The following is a 24,939-nucleotide window of genomic DNA, read 5'->3' on the forward strand; positions in this document are numbered from 1 at the left end:
TTTTTTTTTTTAACCCTAATACCTGTGAATGTGACCTTGTTTGGAAATAGAGTCTTTGAAGATGTATCAGTTAAGCTGACATGAGGTCATAACACAGTAGGGTGGGTCCTAATCCTGAGTGGCACCCCTTATATAAAGAGACACAGAGAGACAGACAGAGGAAGGATGCCAAGTGAGGACAGAGGCAGGGGTGGGAGTTAGGCTGCAGCTGCAACCCATGGAAGAACTGGGGCTACCAGAAGCCTGGAGAGACAGGAAATGAGCATCCCCTAGGAAACGAAGACAACCCCTAAGGCTACAAAATGCCCTCCTTCTTAAAAACATAATCTGTCAAGATAGGGGAGCAAGAGGAAGCAGAAGACAGAAAATACGAATGTCACAGTGGCTCGATGGTGCATCTGAGAAAGACTAGACAGGAGACTCCGCACCATGGTACCAAACTCATTTTGAAACCAAAATTCTGATGTCACATGTAGGTGATATGCTGAAATCCACCGAGCTCATGCTTAAGGGATTTCTCATTGTCCTTGTTTTGACGCTATCTCTCGTTAAAGTCTTGGCCTGTCTCTCATTCTCTGTGCACAAAACAGGGAGAAAGTCGGTTGCTCATCACTCTTACAGAATTTACATAAAGCAGCTTAAACAGGTCCGGGAAGAGTGGCTGGGTGTCTTGCCAGCAGTTGAAGTAAAAGTTCTCAGCAGGCCCTCCACCAGCGGAGAAACACCTTTACTAGCCAAGCTGACTCATAGGGGAAAATGCCAACATCCGAAGGTAAAGAAGGCAGTCTCAACCCTACCCAATGGAGAGCTGGAGCAGAGACCACTGAGGGAAAGAAAGGTGGCAGTATTTAACCACTTCAGTTCCAGAAAACTCCATCTATCCTCACTACAGACAGCCTCCTCTTGCTCAACACAGTGCTTCAAAGGAGCTGGTGAATGGGTGGGTCATAGGCAGTAGGTCTGAACACAACCCTCTGCTCATCAGGCCCTTGGATTGCCTAAGAGTTGTCAACTGTCTGTGGTGGGGCTTTGGCATTGCCCAAGATCAACCACAGCCGCTGGTTGACCAGAAGACTTTCTTAGATCCTTGGAGTTTCCACGATCTGTGCTTTTTCCATCTTTCTCTGAACTTTGAAGATAATGAGTCTTAAACATTTGCAAGTAATTAGAAGGTGTGGCTGCCAAGGAAAAGTGAGTATTTTTCTTTTAAATGGGAAGAGTAGGTGCTTTGCTCGCCACACATGTCTAATTATATCGCGTGTGCTTATTTGGTCTCTGATAAACTGATCTGGTTCTGGAAGGAAAGCCACACCTAGGACTAATGAGCCCCTCCTGCAACAATAACAGCCATTAAGAAACAAGAAGCCAGGCGTCATCATGAGTCAATTATTTATCATTTACTGACAACTTCATTCTTCAACTTGCTTTTCACCTTCAATTCATTAAAAACCGAGTGGAGGGGATGGTACATTCTCCTACAGAAAAACTGTGGTTTTAGAAAATACTATAGGCAATTCCCTTCTTTACTACAACTTTAAACAACTTTCGTTAAAAACAAAAATAAGGACCCTTCATTTCTATGTTTATTTTTGGTCATTTTCATACTATATATGTGTGTCCCCTCTGACTGTCCGTGTATTATACTGTGGTGGCTTGCATGTTGCTATGATGCTGGAAGCTATGCCACTTGTATTTCAAATAGTGCAGGGTCACCTATGGTACAGTGGACAAGTTTCAGTGGAGCTTCCAGACTAAGACAGACTAGGAAGAAAGGCCTGGCAATCAACTTCTGAAAATTAGCCAATAAAAACCCTATGGATCACAGAATATTGTCCCATCTAGAGATGGAAGATAAGCCCCCCAGCTTGGAAGACACTCAAAATACACAATGGCCAAGACAAGGGACTCCAGCATACCAACTGTTGTGAAGATGGTGCAGGACCATGCAACATTTCATTCAGTTGTACATGGGATTGTCATGAGTCAGAGCTGACTCAATGACAACTAACAATGTGTGTGTGTAGTAAGAAGACACACATAATTTGAAATGTAAGCAATTCTTTATTCTCCACTGCAGAAATGGAGAAAGGATCAAAAAGGCTAAATGAAGGAAAAGCAATAAACGAACAGATCACTGGGGTAAATCTCCTCACTCAAAAGAACTTTCAACAGCATAGAGATTAAAAAAAAAAAAAAATGATGGTTTGGCTCATTCAATCATTCTCCCACATGACTGGTCCATCTTTCAGAATAGGGAGTAACAGATGATGAAATGGTCAAAAATGATTAAAATCTAGAAAAATAAAACTTTGTGAAGATGTACATAATTATCTCATACCTCAGTGAATGATACAGCCAAGGTCTATGTAGTAGAACTTTCCACTCCTACTTCTATCGCAAACACAGAAGGGACATTTGAGCTGATTTAGCCAATCCTCTTCTTTTACAATGGATAAACTGAGGCACAGAGAGACTGTTTGACTGGCCCAAGAACACACAACCAGCTTCTTACAGATTCAAGTTTTCTGGTTCCAAGTTGAAAGGGTGTTGCCCTTGTCCTCATCCAGATCTTGCCTATGCTTCCCACTCACTTGTCAGATGTCCCCAGCCTGCTGAGAGCTCACAAAGGCTAAGAACTTGCTGATGGTCTCCTTGTATCCCTCTGGAGCAGCCCCTGGGAGCTAGGCTATTCAATGAAGGCACTGGAGTCTTTCCTATTGATTCTCCTTCTGATTTTATAAAAGAAAATGTGTTTACAGACAATTATCAAAGTAGTATATTGTGTTTCTTTCTCTTCTCAAATATGTGACCAACTGGTGGCTATTCTATTCTTGGATCTTTGCTTTCTTTTGTCTTCTGAGGGTCTAATGCCTTTATATATATGGGGCAGTAGTGATGCAGTGGTAGAATTTTCACCTTCCATGAAGAAGACCCGTGTTAGATTCCCAGCCAATGCACCTCATGTGTAGCCACCACCCATCTGTCAGTGGAGGCTTGCATGTTGCTATGATGCTGAACAGGTCTCAGCAGAACTATTGGACTAAGACTAGGAAGGAAGACCTGGTGATGTACTTCCAAAAATCAACCAATGAAACCCTGTGTATCACAGCAGTCTGATCCACAACCAATCATGGCAATGGTGTGCAGCCAGGAACTATTCTTTCTGTTATACGAGGTGTCGCCACAATGCGTATGTGTGTGAATACACTATCTATGTATGTATGTGTATAAACATATATAATTTCCCGATTAAACTACCCAACTGCAGAGGTCACATGAAAAAAATGAGTAATACTTGTCTTACCTCTTTGAGTATTGACTTTCAAATGAATTTGTAAGTGGAAATTTTCTTCATGAGCTGCTCTATAGCATTTCAGTTTTTTTGCCTGAAGGCAGTTGCCTAAGACAAAATAAGTCCTCATAATGGGTTTTTTTGGCTGGGGGAAAGGGAGGGGACTTGTTTGTTTTATTTGTTTGTTCGTTTGTTTTTAATAAGGATTCAAAGAAAGGGTCAGGACTTGAGTGCCCTTACACCATCAATGCCAGAGGAACCCAGAGATGCTTAAGAAAAGTGGCTTTATTATCTGCTTTCTTCATTACCACCTCATGACTGGCAAGTATCCTCTCTCCTGAGAAACAAAGGTGTAGGGATCATTTACAACATGTGATTAATCTCTTAGAATTAAAGGAAAAGTTAAAAAAAAAAAAATTTTGAAAGCAAATAACCCATATAACAATAAACGTAACTAGACTAAAATTGAATGCTTCCTTGATATCATTGTTTTAAATGTTTTACATGTATTAATTCATTTAAACCTCACAACAACCCTATAAGAAAGGTGTTAGTATACCCACATACCAGATGAGAAAACTGAGGTCATGCAGTTAGGCAGCCCTGGACCTGAGGTTCAAGCCTGCGCTTAGTGCTATTCTACACCAGCTCTGGATTAAAAGCCTAGATTGCTTCAGGACACCAGGAAATATCAAGCTGACTGCCTAGAAATAGAAATTTTCTGGAAGCCCCAGGGGCCTCTTCTTTGAAATACTCTCACCTACACACACTCTGATCTAAATTACGTTTGAGAAATCCAGGTGAGATCGGGATGCCTACAGGAATAGAGTTCTTGTGGACTGTGTGTGTGAAAAAGAATATGGCCTAACCTCGAAGCCGACTGGTTCAGAACCAAAGCACAAGTCTCTCCCAAGCGTGCGTCTCCTCTGGCTCTCAGTCCCAAGCTCACTGAGCCCAAGCGTTCTTCAGTAAGTTGTGATGATGGGGTGAGTTCTGGTCAACTTTTAGGAGGTGCCCCTGGGTCCTGAAAGCTGTCATCCCATAGAACCCAGGAGCCTGGGATGATCACAAAAGAAGGAACATCTACAGAAAAAGAGATAAGCTTAGAAGATCCAGCCAGGGGTCCTTATTTCAGTTTAATTCAACAAAACTGTGCCAGGTGATATGGAAATTGAGACGTTAACTTGGACATGGCCCTTGCCCTCCAGGAACTCACAATCTAGTGAGAAAAACAGAAACATAAATAACCCATCAAGTCAGGCAATGTGAAAACAGGGGAACAAAGGATTAGGGGAATCCAGAAAGACAGCTCATGAAGAAATCCTGACCCCTCCTTCCACCCACCATCCACTCCTACTCCGCTGAAAGGAGTCATTTTGATGCGCCGTATTTTTTGCCAGATGCACCATGGAGTTAGGTAACTTCAGAAAAAAGAAAGAGGATTTAAATAAGGAGAGGCTTGATGAAGTAAGCTAATCATGTGCATTCTTGGAAGGAGAGAACATGAAACAGTGAAAAATATCAGTTCATCAAAAGGAAGTATGTGTGTATTTCAAGCCATTGAAATTCCACATGCATTTGTCTCATTAAAAACACGTTTAGCATAGAGCCTAAATTTGTTTCAGAATCTCCCAACTTGCTTTTCAAAATTGTTCTTCAAATTCTGTAAACCACTAACTTTCCCTCCCCCCAGGAAAGCAATACGCCAACCAAAGTAATATGGTGAAAGAAAAGAGGGCAAATATACTCATTTTTTTGATATGTCTTTTAAAGGACTAATTAGCATGTAAAGAGTGTTCTTACTGAAGTATTAAAAAAAAAATCGTTGCCATTAAGTTCATTCCAACTCATAGTGACCCTACAGGACAGAGTAGAACTGCTCCACAGGGCTTCCAAGGAGCACCTGGTGGATTCAAACTGCCAACCTTTTGATTAGCAGTCACAGCTCTTAACCACTACACCATCGGGGTTTCCTTGTTGAAGTATAGAAACACTTTAATGAAAAGAATTTATATTATAAAGAATAGAGCTCTTAAAAGATATAAAGTAGTCACCATAGCAATATAACTTGGATCTCTTCAACGCTGTATGGATTTTTTGAATTTTCAAAAAGAAACCACCTTCAAACTTAAAAAGTTCCAACTGTGTTTTCTTGCAGCCTCTGTACATGAAATTCATGTGTTAGATGCCACTGTCTGAGCTCAGGGCAGATAAAAAAAAGAGAGAGTCTAATTTTTGTTTATGTATGTAAACATTTTATTTTATCTTATGGATTATTTTTACTTTCTACTCCATACCTGTGGATTTGGTCTGTTTCGGGAAGCTGTATCTAAGAATGGAGTAGTGAAGTTGCAGTGATCTATTAAAATATTTTTTAGGCCTTAACCCAAACTCACTACCATCAAGTTGATTCCAACTCATAGCGACTCTACAGGACAGAGTAGAACTGCCCCATAGAGTTTCCAAGGAGTGCCTGGTGGATTTGAACTGTTGACCTCTTGGTTAGCAGCTATAGCACTTAACCATTAAGCCACCAGGTCTTACATAACAAATATTTACATTTGACTTTGTCACCACCATGAGGCATTTCCAGCTTAATTAACTTTTAATTAATTTGTTCAACCTAAAAAGGAGGGCCCTCTTGTCTCTAATCGGGCATTTTTCTCAACCAAAGGAGGCCTTTGGCTCACCAGAAAGAAAATGAATTGAACAATGCAATTATTAGCACCCAGCTCAATAAAGGAAGGATGACTTGATTGTCTTTCAGAAAATGCAGGGACCCTGGAGGACAACAGATGTCACCTAAGGATTGGGGTGTGGAGATGAAGCCCTCAATGACCTGGTTGGGTAGCTTAGTGCAGGGAGCTTGCGTCTGTACAGCAGGATAGAATGAACGTTGTTGTTGTTTAAAGAAACGAACCGGATGAGAAGGGAGGCCAGACGTGCTTGTCACAGTTCCCTGGAGTAGGTAGTAGTCGTGGGCCTGGAACGACGAGGGGCACTTAGGAAAATGCAATAGATTCTGCTGATATCAGGAAGTATTTCCTGCTTGATAAGAATAGGGGGAGAGGCAGAAAAATGAGTCGAGCAGGAATTTCCACATGCGTTCCAGCATGAAGCCATTTGTTTAAAATTTCCTGAAGTCATATCATACCTGGAAGAGGACGAGAAGGGTGTAGCAGCACAGCTGGTGAACAGAGAGGGATGGCAGGGCCAATCACCTGCAAAGCAAGCTGGCTTACTGCTGGATCCTGACAGCAGATGTGTTATCTAGGGGGTAGAATACGTGCTGGCCTCCCCCTCCCCCTGCTCGCTAGTTCTCTTCTCCCCCAACTTCAACATGATCCTATCAGGAACAGCAGGTGCAGCAAAACAAGCATAGACCTTGGGACCTTGCAGACTAAGACTCAGCTCCAAGGTTGGCCCTTACTACCCGCTTGAGGCTGAGAGAGTAATGGAGCCTGCCTCAGTTTGTCCACCAATAATACTGGGTACTTGCCTCACTGGTTGTTCATTTCTTTCATTACTGAAGATTTTATTCTCCTTGATCGCGTTATAAGGAGAATTAAAACAGGGTTGTCATGAAGCCAGCTAATACCTGGCATATGAGGAATATGGAAAATTTCTCTCGAAGATGTAATTCCATTCCAAAAGCCATAGCAGCGCAGACATTTTAGTTTACACAGTTAAGTTTTTGAGGGGCATTTTAGTAAGGTCACCACACAAATTGAAACATTGAGAAATGAATCTGATAAAGGTTTTTCTAACTAACGGCGAATTTTATTTCTGGCTGTATTTCAATCAGTGTATTTGTTTTCTAATTGTCTGAAACAAGAAAAAACAAACATGTATTACTGATTGAAATTCATTCACATGACATAAAAATCAAGATTTGATTTGAAGACTTTTTCCCTCTAGGTTTGAAATTTCTGAAGTATTATGCTATGGAAAACAGGACAACTAAAACAGGTTTGGTATGTTTCAGAGGAAGATAGATCAATATTTGACACCATACGGAAACAAAACCTTTTTTGTATAATGTGTATATATTGATAAAATTACAATGTTGTGTTTTCTCCAAAGTTTTTTTTTTTTACGGTAAACCTTGTTTTCACAGAACTCAAGCAAATTAGACAAAGGCTGTGCAATGCTTCATATATAAAAGTGAAGAAATAAAGGCAGAGCCACACCCTGGGTCTCCTAACTTCTGCCCCAGGGCTCTTTCCACTGACTAACTTTTGGACTATCCGTGCTTTGCGCCAGTGAATTCAACAATCTGTTGGTTAAAAGTAAATGACTACTGTAGAAAGTTCCTTATCCTGTTATCAGGAGGGACCAGTCCTTGGAGAAGCACGTCATGCTTAGTAAAGTAGTCTGTCAGTGAAAAAGAGGAAGACCCTCAACAGGTCGGATTGACACAATGGCTGCAGCAATGGGCTCAGGCATAACAACAATTGTGAGGATGGCGCAGGGCTGGCTAGCATTTTGTTTCTGTTGTACATGGGATCACTATGAGTCGGAACTGACTCTACAGTGCCTAACAACAACAACAAAAAAAAAAACATTAGAGATAAAGGGAGCTAAGAGATTCTCGTTGCAGGAGGAAGAGAAGCCCAGACAAGTAAAAGACATTCTCAATGTCAGATAGTCTCTTAGCAACAGAGGCAAACCAGAACCTAAGTCTTCTTACACCAACCTTAGAAGATTGTCAGCAGAATAACATTTTTGGTAATGGAAGGATCACTGTATTTTCCAAAGAGCCTAACTTCCTCCCAGTAAGAATTCAGGTGGGAAAATAAAATACAGAATTGATTAATAATGAAATTGGTTAACAATAAATTCATGCAATCCCAGCTTAATAATTTGTTTATAATCCATCTCAGTGTCTTATCACATAGTATTTTGTACGTGTCACTTTTCATTACTGCCTACTAGTTTGGATCTTTGGATTTAATTTTTTTCCATAGGTGCCTGTTTAATTTATCTTAACCTATAGCCTTGTGGATCTTTTCTCTTGGTTCTTTAATGATAGCAAAACCAAACCAAACTCGTTGCTGACAAGTCGATTTTGACTTTTGGTGACCTTATAGGACAGAGTAGAACTGTCCCATAGAGTTTTCAAGGATTCGAACTGTCGACCTTTTGGTTAGCAACCGAGCTCTTAACCACTGTGCCACAAGGGCTCCTCTTTAATGATAAGTGGTTAGTATTGAGGGGTAAATCTTCGATGAGAAAAACCCGCCAAATACACTGACCTGTCTTCATCAGGCTGGAGGTACTGTGGTATCGCCACACATTTTACCTGGCACTCTTTGTCTTGCCGTTTCTGTTCAACAGTTTGTAAGAAGGAAAAGTAGTGTTGCATGCTGGCAAGGCATGACTGTCCTTAACTTTTCATGAGTGACACCAATGCTCTAGGCACTGTAGAAAACACCAAAGGAGCACCACATCTACTTTGTGTATCTAAATAATAGATGGAAGTGCAGCTTGCACATGTGTGTATATTTTAATCAATGTAAGTTTACTACTGCTGTTAAATGGCACTAAAACCTAGCTACTCGCCCGGTGTCATCTCCACCCACAACAGCCCAATAGGCATTCTCCCACTTCTTGCTGTTATGTGTTCCTGAAATTTACAAGTAAATCAAATCAGGTTAGATGCTCTCAAAGAGTCCATCGCCTACAGAGAACCCTTCTATGAAGCAATAGGTAGCATATCATTAACTTATAGAAATTTGGTGTACAATTCTCAGGTTTTCTCTTTTAGTCCTCTATTTTGAATTCTACACACAAAAAAATTTTTTTTTCACTCAACATTGTTATATTCCCACATATACAGAGCGATATGGAACAGAGTGCCCATATTCAAGGTAAGAAGAGAAAAGCCGGACATACCTATAACACAAGGGAACAAGTAATACAGGCTAAAAACCGGAGTAGGTAAAGCATCATAGGAATGCTGAAAAGATTCAAAGGAAAAAGGAAAACTGACAACAAATTCATTTACAGAGATTTCAGAAACTCTAACATCCTTTTAATACGTGAATAAAGATGACTAACATCAGAGGGAAATTTGTGTAAGCTTTTATTTTTATTATTTCCTTTGGTTTCCTTCTATGGTCAATATGTCTCAATAAAATATTTAAATCTGAAAATAAAATTGATGACCGTCTCTGGAGAGAACACTAAAAAGAAAAACCCATTTGTGCTTCCATCAGGCTATAGGGCATTTGGGCCAGCTATTTGGGCCAGCTGGTAAAAGTGTCTGTGAATTTAAAATAACCTGTTCGTTAATTGCTTTCAACCCAAGTCATTTTGTTCCCGCACTTTGAAAGCTAAAGGTGGTTTGGAATAAGTATGTCTAGAGTAAGAGGTAATTAATGCATGCAGACAGCCATGGTGGCACGACCCAGGTACAGGGCAGGGAAGGCCCAGAACTGGGGTTTGCGCTCTAAGGAGCTGATCCTGCCGGTTTGCTGTTAGAATTTTTTTTTTTTTTTCCTTCTGCCATCTAGTTGCAGACTACAACTGGAACCTTCTGCCAACATGGGGCTATCCCATCAGCCCTCTGGCACACTGTGCTGATCAGTAGATAAAGCCATCCTGGCAGTCACAGCGGCCACTGCCATAGCAAAGCCACAGCAGCAAGCAGGCAGCCCCGCGGAATTTACTAACTGCCGCTCCACCTGCCGTCACCTCCTCGGGTTCCCCAAGGTTCTCCTTGTTGCTGGTAGTTATGGTGGTTGCTTGACCTTGGGCCCTGCGGTTGGCTGGCTTCCAGAAGTTTCTCTAATGACAAGGTGTGCTGAAGACTGTGTTCACTGCATTCAGGCACAGAGGAGGGGAGGGGAGAAGAGCCTACTGCAGTTACCTACAGCCCCAGCTTCTCCCTTGTGGGCAGAAATTATGCAGTTTTCCATCTTGCAGCTTTTCCCTTGTGGGCAGAAATTATGCAGTTTTCCATCTTGCAGCTTTTCCCCTGCGCAGCACCCTCTACACAGTGGAAGACCAGACTGGGACCACCTCAGGGTGAATGGAAGCAGCCAAAATAAAAACAAAAAAAATGAAAGACAGCAAAGGATTGTATTTTCCCAATCTATTGAATCTTGTTTTCTGTACACTCAAAAAAAAAAAAAAAAGACTGAGTTGTCAGTTCAACATGACTGTAACATTTTTAAAACATAGGTGGCACACACAGGTTTTTATCTGATTGATGCTTCTCTAACTCTTTGCAGTCCTTGGGCCATCTAGGAAGTTATGTCAATTTATAATTTTCCAGTGACGGTGTGTGTGTGTGTGTTTTGCCAAATGAGAAATTGACATTAGGGTGCTGGTTAATGTAATATTAGTTGGTGAGCCTGACAGGAAAAATTGCACTCAGAAGATTGAGCTGAGGTGGAACCAGCTCAACGAGTTTTCCCCTAATGGATGCTGCACCCTCTCTGAAAAGCTGCTTTTTCTTGGTGAACTCATTTTTGCTGTAACACAGCAGGGTAGTGCGTGCTGTAATGGACTAATGGTGCCCAGTTCCCCTATGGTTGGGCATTGGGATGGCTTGGGAGAAACCCAGGGAGCATTTGCAGTTTGAACATTCTGCCAAAGTCACAGAAATTTGATGGAATATTTGTATTGATACTTTTCATTTAAACTCTTCTTCTCCCAAAAGATTCCTGATTTTATCTAGTATTTGGACCATAAATCTATTGGATCTCATTCTATCAGTGTAGCAAATCTTAAAGAATTCAAAGCAATGTGATTTTGTTCTGCTCCTCCAATCACTAGAAATTTCACAGAAAATGCTGGACTTTTCTCCTGTTTCGAATTCTTTCATGCACCATTGTTAAATCCCCACTATGGACAAGGCAATATGGAACAGAACACCCATATTCAAGATAGGAAAGAAAAGCCATACATATCTATAACACCAGGGAAAAAGTAATACTGTCCCAAAGCTACTAAACTACCATCGCCCCAGTTGCCACTGAATCTATTCCAGCTCATGGCGATCCCACATGTGTCAGAGCAGAACTATGCTCCATGGGATTTTCAGTGGCTGATTTTTTGGAAGTAGATGGCCAGGCCTTTCTTCCAAGGTACATCTGGATGAACTCAAATGTCCCACTTTCCAGTTAGCAGTTGAGCTCATTAACTATTTGCACTACCCAGGGACCCCTGTATGAATAAAAATGACTAGTATTAGAGAGAAGTGTGTATAAGCTTTTCATTTTATTATTTTCTTTGGTTTCATTCTATGGTAAATATGTTCCACTAAAATATTTAAATCTCAAAATAAAATGAGTGAACATCACTGGAGAGACTAAAAGTTGTATTTCTCTCTCTCTCTTTTATTAAAAATAGATTCCAAAGCCCTATCGAACATATTATTTTATTTGATCCTTACAACAACTCTGGTGAGATGTTATGGTGTCTAAAGTAAGACTTGGGTAAAATAGCTACTCTAGCTAATAAATGGTGAAATTCGGATTTAAACATGGCTTTTCTGATTTCTTTGTTTTGATTATTTTCCAGCTGTTCCTAGCTTCTCTGGTCTAAAGATATTGCAGGAGCAGACCCCAAGACCTGCCCAGGACAGAAATACACCTTTGGGCTTGGGACCAAGCCCAACAGACGTGACAGGAAAGGAGGCAGTGTGCTCTCTGCCAGGGTATTCATGTCCATGACCAAATTTGACTCTTAGACATCCGTGTTAATCCATCTTTGTCTCCTTTCTCTTTCATCATTTATTTATCAGGACCAGCCTTACGGCAAAGCGAAACACTGGTTTCACCGAGTTTGGTCATCATTGCTTTTTGTATCATAATCCTTTTGACCAAGCACGTCCACAGCAGACCCTGTGTTGGGTGAGTTAGACACTTTGATTAATCAAATGCTTTGAAGGCTTAGTATCTTCAGGACTGTGTTAGTCAGGACTGCATTCTTATTTCATCTTCCTTCCGGTCAGTAGTAACTGATCATCATCCCCCAAGATTAAAAAAAAGAGCTATCTGGAATATACTATAAACTACTTGTTCCTGCCACACCCTGTCCGTGTTTTTAAATTGACATTTTCCTTCTCAGAATTCTTCAAAGAATAATATGAATTTTCACAGGTCTGAAGTTACAAAAATCCTCCCCCAGAGCAGATCCTCGAAAAAATTTTTAAATGTGTCTTGAGACGTTAATACAATTTGTTCATATTCCTTTAATAGCATGTAGGTGATAGCCTCCATTTCTGCCCTTCCCGTTTTTTAAAGCCGCTCCTTGAGTTTAGAAGGCTCCTCCTCCATCCTGTGTGCACCCTGAGCCTTTTCTTCCTTTCCCCTTTGAAAGCCTTCCTACAACTGCCCTCCCTCTATGAAGTTTTCCATGACTAAGCCAGGGAGCCTGAGGAGGCCATCATAACTGAAGGCACACCCTTTGGCACAGTCTCTCTCTCTCTCACACACACACACTACACACACCACACACACACAATATGCAATCCAGAAACTCTGTCTCTTACCAGCCTGACAAGCTGTCCATCCCTAGATGCAGAGAGAAAATTATATTTAAAGCCTGGGCAGTGCTCAAAGATACGCTCCATAATGACACTTCCCTGTATTTACACTGCACCTCTCTTCCAAGACACCCAGGTGTCCTGGAAATGCCTTACGCATCCTTCACAACTGCTTTTTGACTAGGCTGGCAGCACACTCCACTGTTCACAGACAGGAGCTAAAGGCAGTAGAATTTTCGGGAAGTCAGGCAGCTCCCAGAGCCAGAGCAAAACGGAGACCCTGCACCAAAACGTACTTATCAAAGCAAACCATGCACACAGCAGAGACGTAAATGAACCACAATGGGCCCAGGAACGAAACTAAATCGGCTTTAAAAGAAAAGAATAGTAGAAACTGTTTTCTGTCCTACTAATAATCTCTGTGAATAACTCCCTCACGGATCCAAATTGATGGTTAAGAAAATAAAATTGTCACCAGTGTAAGACACCCTTTGCTTGGGAAGCAGTGTCTAGGGCAGCTGCTACTGAGTCGGAAAGGAATGGATGAAGAAAAAAAGACAAGCTCAGGCCAAACGGTACACACTTCCTTTCCTTGGCCTCAGCACCGGTTGCTGTGGAATCCGTTTGATGCACAGCAAGCCCATGAGTATCACAAGTAGAACTACACTCCATAGGGTTTTCAATGGCTGACTTTTCAGAAGTGGATCACCAGCCCTTTCTTCTGCAGTACCTCTGGGTAAATTCAAACCTCCAACCCTTTGGTTAGCAGCCAGGCACATTAACCATTTGTACCACCCAGGGTCTCCTTGGCCTCAGTAAGAAGACATAACTTAATTTACCTAAGACTTCCAGACACAGGTCACTCACTTTTTGCCAAAGACAGGAACAAAGCCTTTGTTCTTTTGAGGACAAAAAAAGGACCTTTGCCAAATATATGAAAGCTGTTGGAAAGGTATGGCTACAGAAGAATCCCAAGTCGTTTTTGTCTTCTTTTACGTACAAGTACAGTGGGACTTAACTTTTCATGATTAGTTTGCTTTCGTTTGGTGTATTTCAGGCTGATACAAATACTACCTTTTCTGCAGAAGAAGCTGCATTGGTACAACCGTACATAATGACAGCTGCTCCCATTGGAATGAAAGGCTGCAAGTTGGGGCGCCCTTGCTGAATGCATTGCGGAATCCTACACCACATTTTGTCATACAGAGGTGGATGGTGGAGGGGACGCTCACGGTGTTTGAATGTGTAATCCTAATTTCAGTGCAAGTCTCTGACCAGAGATGATCTCAGCCCAAGTTTTTTAAGCATACCGTAAGAAGACAACATTTTCCCATAAGCCTATACCTATCTTTTCTCTACTTGTTATGACTTCTTTTAAAGAAATGTCCTTCTTTATATTGACTGTCTTTGTGGCAAGTAAATGCATTCCAATATCATAAAGTTTATGATTTCAGCAGCTTCCAAAAGAGCAGGGAGAGACTCACAGGCTCCTTTCTTTTTTGTGAATAGGATCAGGAGCTATGTTTCTCATTTCACTCTTACTGATTTTTCTGTCCTTTTCCCATTTTCAGCTACAAATTCAGGCTTATTTGATTATTTGATTAAATCTCATTTTTTTATCATCCTTTCAGAAATTTAGGAGGAGTTGAAATAAATATGTTTTGTATGAATTGTGACTTCCCTGCTAAATACTCCATGGAGTCATTTTTTTTTTTTTTATAAGCTCCATTTTTATTTCACTATTACTATTTTTTCTAAAGTCTTCGGATAGGAAACCAAAATCTGTTCTCTAGGCAAATAGTCCTGTTTAGTAAAGGAAAAGACTTTTTCATCTTCCCTCCCCTCCAATTTCATTATTGGTGTGTGTGTTTTATTGTGCTTTGTTTCTATCCAGACACTTAAGTCTTAACATCTACTTTGACTTGGTTAGGGCACTGTAATAGGACTTTGGCTACAAGAAATCAACAATGCCCTCCTTTCACGCGTGGAAGGAGGTCTCGGTCACAAACTCACAGGGAAGACCTCAAGGGCCCATAACCCCATAGACAGAGGAAAGGACAAATCAGCCTCTCACCCTACTCTCATGCCCACGCCACCTCACCAAAGGTCTATGTATCCTTCAGTTTCTGACCAGTCCTGCAAGAGTCTTATCCATCCGTCCCACTCGCAATGAAATCTCTTTTAGCTCATGTATTCTATTGGGCAGTGGTGGTTCAGTGGTAGAAGTCTCACCTTCTACACAGGAGGCCCGGGCTTCGATTCTGGCCAATGCACCTTAAGCGCACCTGCCACCGTCTAGTACCAGAGGCTTGCATGTTGCTATCACACTGAACAGGTTTAGACGAGTTTCAGAAAATTAGCCAATGAAAACACTATGGATAACAATGGTCCAATCCCTTTGTGCATGGGGTTGCCATGAGTCGGGTGCCAACTGGACAGTAAACCAAAAACTCATTGCCATCAAGTCTACTCTGACTAATAGCAACCCTATAGGACAGAGTGGAACTGCCCCATAGGGTTTTGAAGGAGCAGCTGGTGGATTCCAATTACCAACATTTTGTTAGCTGTTGAGCTGTTAACCACCGAGCCACCAGGGCTCCAACTGGACAGTAGGTAACAACAACAACTCTATCGAGAGAGAAGAGAAAAAGAGGGGCAAGATTACGGTGCTATTCACCTCTAATTGGGTTCCAGCTAAGTTCAGCATTAACTGTCAGGCAGATTCCAATAGGACCCTCAAAAGAGCTCCTCTGCCCACAAAAAATGCCATCCACAGCATTCCTCCCTGGCCTCAACTTCTGGTGGCTGGAAATCTTCCCTCAAGGGACCATCATAACTTTGTGCATTTCTCCTTTCCTCCTTTTCTTGCTCCTGCCTGCAGCATAAAAATCAAGTTGGATTCCTTTTAGAATGTCCAGCCAAAGGGCAAGAAGCCACTGACAGACAAGCCATTAAACAGAAGCAATGCCAAATAGACAAACACTCTGTCCAGTATTTAGCACTTGGCAGAAAGTTAATTTCCCCCCTTTGACACTGGTATAAACCTGCAGTATAATTTGATGACATGCAGTTAAATGTTAATTAGGACTATATCCTACTGGTCAGCTTTTAAAAAGTGTGATGGCACATTATCAAGAAAGACCAATCACTAGAAAAGCGCCTCATGTTTAGTAAAGTGGACCACGTGTGAAAATGAGGGAAGCCCTAAACAAGGTGGGTCGATACAACAGCCACAACAATAGACCCAAACACCATCACGAAGGTGGCACAGGACCAGGGAACATTTCGTTCTGCTATACATGGGGTCACCATGAGTCAGGACTAACTTGACAGCAACTAAAAGTAACAATATGATGTCCCCTAGTCTGGCCAGCCGACCAGTCTACCATCAGTAGTGGCCTTAGGTGATTCCCAATCACCTCCTTAGATTTGAGTGTGGAGTTCACTAGACATTTAAATTCTCTGGCATCAGGCACTTCAGCCTCAAGTGAAAAAGCCCAAGAACTCAGTGTCATTGCCCCATTAAATCTGGGGTGAACAGTAAACTGGGAAAGAGCTGACTGAGAAGCTGGCAGAGAGAGAACTGAGAGCCATGACGAGTTGACATTTGGAACACAAAACTATAGCATGGGCTTATCTGGGATATTCTGGAAGTGATGAGAAGAAAGAGCAAAGGATTCTAAAATGATTTTGCTACCACTTTCGGGACCCAGTGTACCAGACTAATAGAAAACTATCTAAGAAGAGGTATAAGACATCTAAACACAAGTTCTACCTAAGATTAACTTTGGACTTTGTGTGTTATGTCATTGCACTCTGCCTGAAGCAGGTGAACTGACTGAAAATTGTTTTGAGACACCTCCTCCCCAGCCCTTTTCATTTTTTTTTTTTCAAGACTTTCTTCCCAATAGGATGTGACTACCCAGAATATCTCCACAACCTCAAAAGACGTGCAGTTGGGATAAGTCAGAAGCAATTACTACAATACTTTAGTTGTTCATGCGGTAACCTTGAGTACTCTAAAGAAAATACTTACCAGATTTTAAAATTAAACAATCTCCCCACCCAAAAAAGAAATATATATATACAAATATATCAGAAGCCCAAGGGCAAGAAAAAACAGAGAAGCAGAAGGTTGGTTCATTTAAATATCCAGTCCTACATGAAGAATCTACTCCCAGAGGTGAAAACCTTGAAACAGTGCCAACACCAAAGAAGTACTAAAAAAATAAATACCATCTTTTGTAAGAAACAACGAAATCAACAAAATAGTCTTCTAGAGAATGTAAAACAGGGGGTTGAATGGAGGCTGTTTCTCCTACACCAGGAAAACCCCATATCTAAGAGCCTCCAACTTGTAAAGGTCAGTTTCCACAGTACCCACGAAAGGTGTCCCATTCAGGAGATTCTGGAATAGGCCAGATTACTCACTCCATTTGCTGGAATGGAAATGACTCTAGTGATGGTCTCCTCTCAAAGTGAACAGGACCATAAATGACCTCATGCTGGCCAGAGCCATATTAATTTAATGTTAAACCCAGTGCCCTGAAGTCGATTCATTAATGTTACACACACAAAATGAAAACTCTGGACATGATTTCATCATAGACATGCCCAAGGAGGTTAAGTAAGCTCTATCATTTATGCTCTCAGCCATTGCAGAAACAGTGGAAATTCTGCCCTCCAGAGCACCAGTGCTAGCCCCTGCCATCAATTAATGTAGTGGTGGCTTTGACCAGATATTCCCAGAATGGCACCAGAAAATATATATATATATATATACATGTATGTATTTTTTTTTATATATACATACATACATACATGGAAAGGACACTGAACTAGTTAACTTATTATCCCCAATGTGTCTTATGAAGGACAAGTAACCCAGAAGACTGTAATCCCTGTTTTGTCTATCACCAATCCTACATCGCCTATGGGTGAGATAGACAATAAGGTTTAAGATGCCTCTGACTCACAAGGGGAGCTAAACTTACCAAGAACAATGGAATTTCCAAATTACCTTTTTTGCAGTAGAATGGGCCCTTCCTGTCTTGGAAGAATTTTTTTAAGTTCACACTGGATACCACCAAAATTAGTTTGAATATTTTGTAAGAACTTCTGTTTAGATCTTAATACAAGTAATGATGTTAGAATCTCTTAGTCGCTTTTAAACTCCCTGATATCTATTAAAGTGTGAATGAAGTAATGATAACAGCTATCATTATCGAGTGTCCATTAGGTAACAGAGTCCCTGGGTGGTATGTTAACGCCCTCAGCTGCTGACCAAAATGTTGGAGTTTCGAATTTACCCAGAGGCATCTCAGAAGAAAGTCCTAGCAATCTACTTCCAAGATCAGCCACTGAAAACCTTACGGAGCGCAGTTCTACTCTGACCCACATGGGGTCACCGTGAGTTGGAATTGACTCAGCCGCAACTGGTACTGACTCTATTACGTGCCAGGCACAGTTTAAGCATTTTGCACACGTTGGGTCATATAATCCTCACAGAACTCTATAAGGAAGGGACCATAATATCTCCTGTTTACAGACCAGGCGAGTGAGGCACAAAAAATCTAAGTAACTAGCTTTACATAGCTAGTAAGAAGAAAACCGGGGTTCGAATCCAGGTAATCCAGTTCCAAAGCCATGTGTATACCCATCCTGAGGAAAAGGCCTGGGAAGTGCAAAATGACTGACATAGGTATTGATTGAGGAAGTGGTCCCTTTTCTTGTGTCAAAATTACAACTCTGCTGCTATTTAGTAGAGGCAAAAAAGTGTAGCAGTTAAAGTTGCAAGCTCTGGAGCCAGACTCTCCGCATCATAAATTCCCAGCTCGGCCACTTACTAGCTCCATGACCTGGTCATGACAAATTATGTGACCTGGGTAAACTACCTAATTGTTCTGGGCCTCAGTTTTCTCATCTGTAAAATAGGGATAATGATGATAATAGTACCTACCTCACAGGGTTGTTGTGAGGCACAAACAAGGTAATCTATGTGAAGTACTCAGAACAGTGCCAGGCATGTAGGTTAAGCCCTCAACTACTAGCTGAAAGGTTGGAGGTTCGAAGCCACCCAGACGCACCTTGGAAGAAAGTCCTGGCGATCTGCTTCTGAAAACCCTATAGAACAATTCTACTCTGCACACACAGGGTCACCATGAGTCAGAACCAAGTTGACAGCAACAGCAATGTAAGCATACACTGCTATCACTAATAATTACAGGTAAGAAGAATTTATCCAAAATGCTTTCAGGAGCAATCACTGAACACATAAGCACTGCTCTCAATGACATATTTCCTACATTTCCTAAAATCATCACTAAAATGGGCATGAAGCCAGAGTCCTAAATCCCTGTTATGGATTGAATTGTGTCCCCCAAAAATGTGTGTTGACTTGGCTAGGCCATGATTCCCAGTATTGTGTGATTTCTACCATTTTGTGATCTGATATGATTTTCTTATGTGTTGTAAATCCCACCTCTGTGATGTTAGTAAGGCAGGATTAGAGGCTGTCATGTTAATGCGCCAGGACTCAATCTACAGGATTAGGTTGTGTGTTGAGTCAACCTCTTTTGAGATACAAAAGAAAAAATGGAGCAGACAGGAGAGGGACCTCATACCACCAAGGAAGCAGAGCCAGGAGCGAAGCTTGTCCTTTGGACCTGGGGCCCCTGCACTGAGAAGCGCCTAGGCCAAGGGAACACTGATAAAGTCCTTGCCCCAAGAACCCACAGAGAGAGAAACGCTTCCCCTAGAGCTGGTGCCCTGAATTTGGACTTCTAGCCTCCTAGACTGTGAGACAATAAATTTCTGTTTGTTAAAGCCATCCACTTGGGGTATTTCTGTTATAGCAGCACTAGATGACTAAGACAATCCCTTTTTCTAGAAATCCATACTCATTCCATGGTGGGTGGCAGAGGCTATGAGCACATGGGTGAGGTAGGGCCAGGTGAAGAGAAGGGACAAGCTCCCCAGCATTTACACTGTCACCTCGGTGAGCAAGAGGCTGGCCAGTACGATGGAGAGATAGTGTCAGGAATTGATTTCAAATCAGGTTCTTAAGGATAATGGGGAGAGTAATTATAATCATTATTGTTATTGTCATACCTTGCAATTACCTCGGCTTAATTAATTAAAACCTGTGAAGTGCTTTGAGATCCTCAGATGAAAGGTGCCATGTTACTCTGAAGTGTCATTATTCGGCTGCTGCTCCTTTCATCCCAGGTGATTATAGCTTTTCATAAGCATTAATTAATCCTCATCACAGCCCCAGAAAGGAGATAAGCGTAGGAGTCACCTGCACTGGGTCCAAGAGAGACATTTATCCAAGGTTGAATGGTAGCTCTTCGATAGTCAGTCTGGCTGTTGGGAAGCCCCGAAATCACAGGCTTTGTGAGGTGAGTGTCAGTCCTCTGTACAGGCCTCTGGGTTAGTAACAATTCAATGCGCAGCAATAATAGTATGGCTCTTTTTCTTTTTTTTTTTTTTTTAAGTCGGCGGTTTATACCCAGAAAGTTGCCGTTAAAGGCTTAGTTACGGGGTGGAAGGTAGAGAAAAATAAAACTCTTGTTTATTCTTTTCCAACGACCTGACAACTTGATATTCAAACAAGACGTTTCTTCATGAGTTATGGTAAACGGTTTGTCCAAACTCACAAAACGATGGAGCCTAAACCGGGTAAAAAACAGGGAAGTGACCTTAATTCAAAACCTCCAACTAAGTCTGACCTTCACTGACATCTACTCCCTGTGGTCTTTTTTTCACTGCTGTTTGTGCCCCACTGTAGGATGAAACCCGGGGCTCCTGCATGGGAGGCAAGAAGTCTACTGCTGGACCGCCAAGGCCAACGCTCCTGAGGTGCAGCAGCCACCACCATCTGCCAGCGGGGGTTTGCGTGTTGCTACGATGGGAACAGGTTTCAATGGAACTTCCAGACTAAGGTGCTCTAGAAAGAAAGGCCTTGCAATCTACTTCCCAAAATCAGCCAATTAAAAAAAAAAAAAAACTTACAGATCTCAACGGTCTGACCCATAAGGGATCATGGGGATGGTGCAGGACCAGGCAGCATTTCACAACATTATGTCGAGTTGGGGCTGACTCCACAACAGCTGACAATAACAACTAGGATGAGAGGCACTTGAAAATAAAATGATGTGAGGCTTGGATTTTACAGACCTAAGTTAACGCCCTCTCAATGGAATCTCTTTGGGGGCATTTCACTCCCTAGCTTCTAATCGGTTTTTAGCACAAACACCCAATAAGCAAAAGATTTGTTGAAAGTCGGCTATGTGTGCCACTGACTCCCAGGGAACTGAGAGAGCTGAGAGAGGGATTGGTGGTGTGTTGAAGATACTTGTTTTCCTTTTGGCCTGAAGCTTTGGGATTCATGGGTCATCTGTTTAGCGAACATACAAGAATAGGTGAGGTCCTGGTATATGCCGGGCACTGGGCTGAATGCTGGGACTACAAGCAGACCCAGGCTGTCCCAGTCTCTAACCTCCCGGGGGGTGCTCTGCGGAGGGCTGCTCTCCTCTGCAGGATGTGGATGTATCGTGGATGCAGCTAGAAGCTGGAGAGAGATGGGGCTTGCCGAATCACCCTGGTGCTGGGCCACACTTAGTTCACCCAGCAAACACTATTATGGCCCAGTCACAAATACTGATGACTATTGTTTTTTTTTTACCGTTACTATTACTATCGCTGTTATTATTAAATACAATAAGCTTGTAATTACTATTCGACATTTATTAAGACTTACAAAACACAACCTCAAAACAGGATCCACCAAAGGCTTGTAATTTAGATAGGCCGAAAAGGAAACTCCAACTAAGAACTGCGATTAGAATGACCAGAATCTGTTTTAACACCACAGCTGGCTTCTCCAAAGAGGATACAGAATTACTCACTGAGATCTGTATGCAGGCCATGAAGTTTGCTCTCTCTGGCAGTAGATGGAAACCCTTGAGATCCTGCTCTACTGCACTTCTCCAGACTTCCTGGCATAAAGAAAGCCTCATTAAACTGTGTTGCTCTGTCAAACTGAACTACATAATAGGTAGCATATTTTAGTTAGGGTTGAAATGTCACTAATACACCTACTGATGTTTTAAATGTACTTCAGTAGTTAAGTTCATGCTATAGGATTTACTTTGACCTTGTCATGGTGCTGTTTCCTACCATTGAGTCAGCTGGCCCCATGCACAAAGGGGTCGAACCACTGTGGACTGTTCATTGGCTAATTTTTTAGAAGTAGATTGCCAGGCCTTTCTTCCTGGTCTTAGTCTGGAAGCTCCACTGAAACCTTTCAGCATCATAGATACACATAAGCCTCCACTGACAGACAGGTGATAGCTATGTTTGAGGTGCACTGGCCAGGAATTAAACCTGGGTCTCTCACATGCAAAGAGACCTGGTGGTGCAGTGGTTAAAGCCGTTGGCCGCTAACCAAAAGGTCAGTGGTTTGAACCCACCAGCTGCTCAACAGGAAAAAGATGTGGCAGTCTGCTTCTGTAAAAGATTTACAGCCTTGGAAACCCTATGGGGTAGTTGGATTCTGCTCTACAGGATTGCTAGGAGTCAGAATCAGATCAGCAGTGGGTTTGCTCCCACATGGGAGGTGAGAATGCCACTGAACCACCACTGCTCCCTACATTGACTTAAAGCTCTTTCAAATAGTGTTCTACTACTGACCGAATTGTCATCATACCAAGTATTATGAGTTGTCATAAGACTTGGCCATCATCCCACCAAAGAGATAATATCACTCTAGCCACTATGATAATCAGAAAATGTGCTTTTTTCTAAATTCTGAAACAATTGACTGGGTAAGTGATGTCTTAAAAAAGACTGATTTGTCGTACCAGCTCAGCACACGGTAAGGTCGCTTGTCAAAACTCAGTTCAGGAAAGTCTTTAAACATATTTCTCCAGGGCAAACAGCAAAAGCTACCTAGAGATAAATTCGAGGAGAATTTTTTGAGTATACACTTCCAAACTTTAAAACCTGTAATTTTACTTTAAGTAATAACTTTAAACTTACAGAGTAACAAAAAAATTACTATTGCCTATCTTTCCTCTCTCAAGACTACCGCTGCTCTACTTAATAATTTAAGAGAAATTTCCATCAAAGTTGTTTAGGTTTGTTGTTTAGGTTTATTTAGTATAAAATAACCAGGCCTGCCTATCTACATTCTGAGTATAATTTCACCATCTACAACAACTTGAATTTGGTTGATGTGATTGTTACGATCGTGTGTCAACTTGGCGGCTGGGCCATGATTCTCAGTGCTTTGGCAGTCATATAATGTTGTGATCACTTCCCTGTTGAGATCTGATACGTGATCACTCCCATGATGGGATCTGCTCTGAGTAGCCAATCGGTTGAAGAGTAGTTTCCTTGGGTGTGTGGCCTGCATGGAGTGTGGGCAGATGTTTAGTCAGGGCTCCGGGGCTTTTGCTCATTCTGGATCCTGCAGCTGGCTCCTGTTCATCTGACGTCCGGTTCTTGGGACTTGAGCAGGCAGCTTACCTGCAGTCTTGCTTGCTGATCTTGGAATTCATTAATCTTCACAGCCTGTGAGCAACAGCACTGCTCTTCAGCCTGCCGATCTCGGGTTTGCCAGCTCCTGTGGCTACGTGAATCAGAAGCCTCTTTCCTGACCCACGGATTTGGGACATTACAGCCTCTACAACCTGATGAGCCACTTCCTTGATATAAATCAATCTCTCTCTCTCTCTCTCTCTCTACACTATGTGTGTGTGTGTGTGTGTGTGTGTGTGTGTATGTATATATGCTTTACTGGTTTTGCTTCTCTAGAGAACCCAGCCTGAGACAGTTGATTAAGTCATAAATGCACTAGATAGGTTTACCATCATCTAGCCTACCTTGCCCCAGGAAAAACCAGTAAGAGTATTGTGCCCATGGTTCTCCATTTGTCCCTCCAGACTCATGCTTCTACCCTTCTCTGCCCGGCTCTGTGCCCTGGGAGGTTGACCTTAATGGAGTACATCACACAGACCCCCATCCTGATTCCTGATTGGGTTTGGCCAATGGGAGGCACAAGTAGGATCTTGGAAGACTTAAAAAAGAGAGAGCTGGAATATTTATGTCTCACTCTTCCATTCAGGTCACAATGTTGAGGGCAGCCTTCCTCTGGCCACAGCTCCTGTCAGGCAGCCCCTCCCTGGCTACCTACCTCACCAGATTCCAGTAATGTAGCTCTCTCCCCTTTCCACTTTAAGGTGGGGGTAGTAATGGCTTCCCTCTGTGGCAATTTCCCATATGCTTCACCATGTCTGTTCCGCAGTTTCCCCTTTGAATGTTCTACACATATTTCCTGCCAGGATTCCAACAGATGCAAATATCACTGAGGTCTTCTCAGGCAGGAATCACAATAGTGATGATCCCTCTTCACCGCTGTGGTCCTTGGATCAGGCCTGGTAGAAGATACTGGTTGCAATAAGGAGTTAACATATACTTGCACAACAAAACATGGCATATGTAAATATAAATATCCATGGAGTTGTACCTGTTATGCATATATTGTCATTCGAACGCTCCTATCTGGCAAATTCTTAAGTGACAGCCTAAGTTAATATTAGTAGATGCCTCCTACCATGGATTTCAACTCCACTAGCAGCTATTATCTCCAGCCCAGTGAGAAATGTTCTATACCAAAAAGAAAAGGACGTGAGGGTAAGGATTCAACTGCCAGTTCCACGTCTCTGTTTGCCAATACCCAGACTAATACATTTTTTTAAGCAAGAGTTCCTTAAACAACCTTAGCCGATTTCCACACCTACACACACACACACATACTTCTCAAATCAAAGGGTATCTTAGTTATCTCGTGCTGCTATAACAGAAATACCAGAAGTGGATGGCTTCAACAAATAATAGCTTGTTCTCTCACCATCAAGTAGCCTAAAAGTCCAAATTCAGGATGTCAGCTCTAGGAGAAGGCTTTTTCTCTCTGTTGGCTCTAGGCGAAGGTCCTTGTCATCAATTCTCCCTGGTCGAGGAGCTTCTCAGCACAGGGACCCCCAGGTCCAAAGGGCTCACTATTCTCCTGGTTCTTGTTTCCTGGTGTCATGAGGTCCACCTGTCTCTCTGCTCGCTTCTCTCTTTTATATCTCAAAAAACACTGATT

The sequence above is a fragment of the Elephas maximus genome, chromosome 1 (genome assembly GCF_024166365.1).
Source record: "Elephas maximus indicus isolate mEleMax1 chromosome 1, mEleMax1 primary haplotype, whole genome shotgun sequence".
NCBI classification, from domain to species: domain Eukaryota; kingdom Metazoa; phylum Chordata; class Mammalia; order Proboscidea; family Elephantidae; genus Elephas; species Elephas maximus.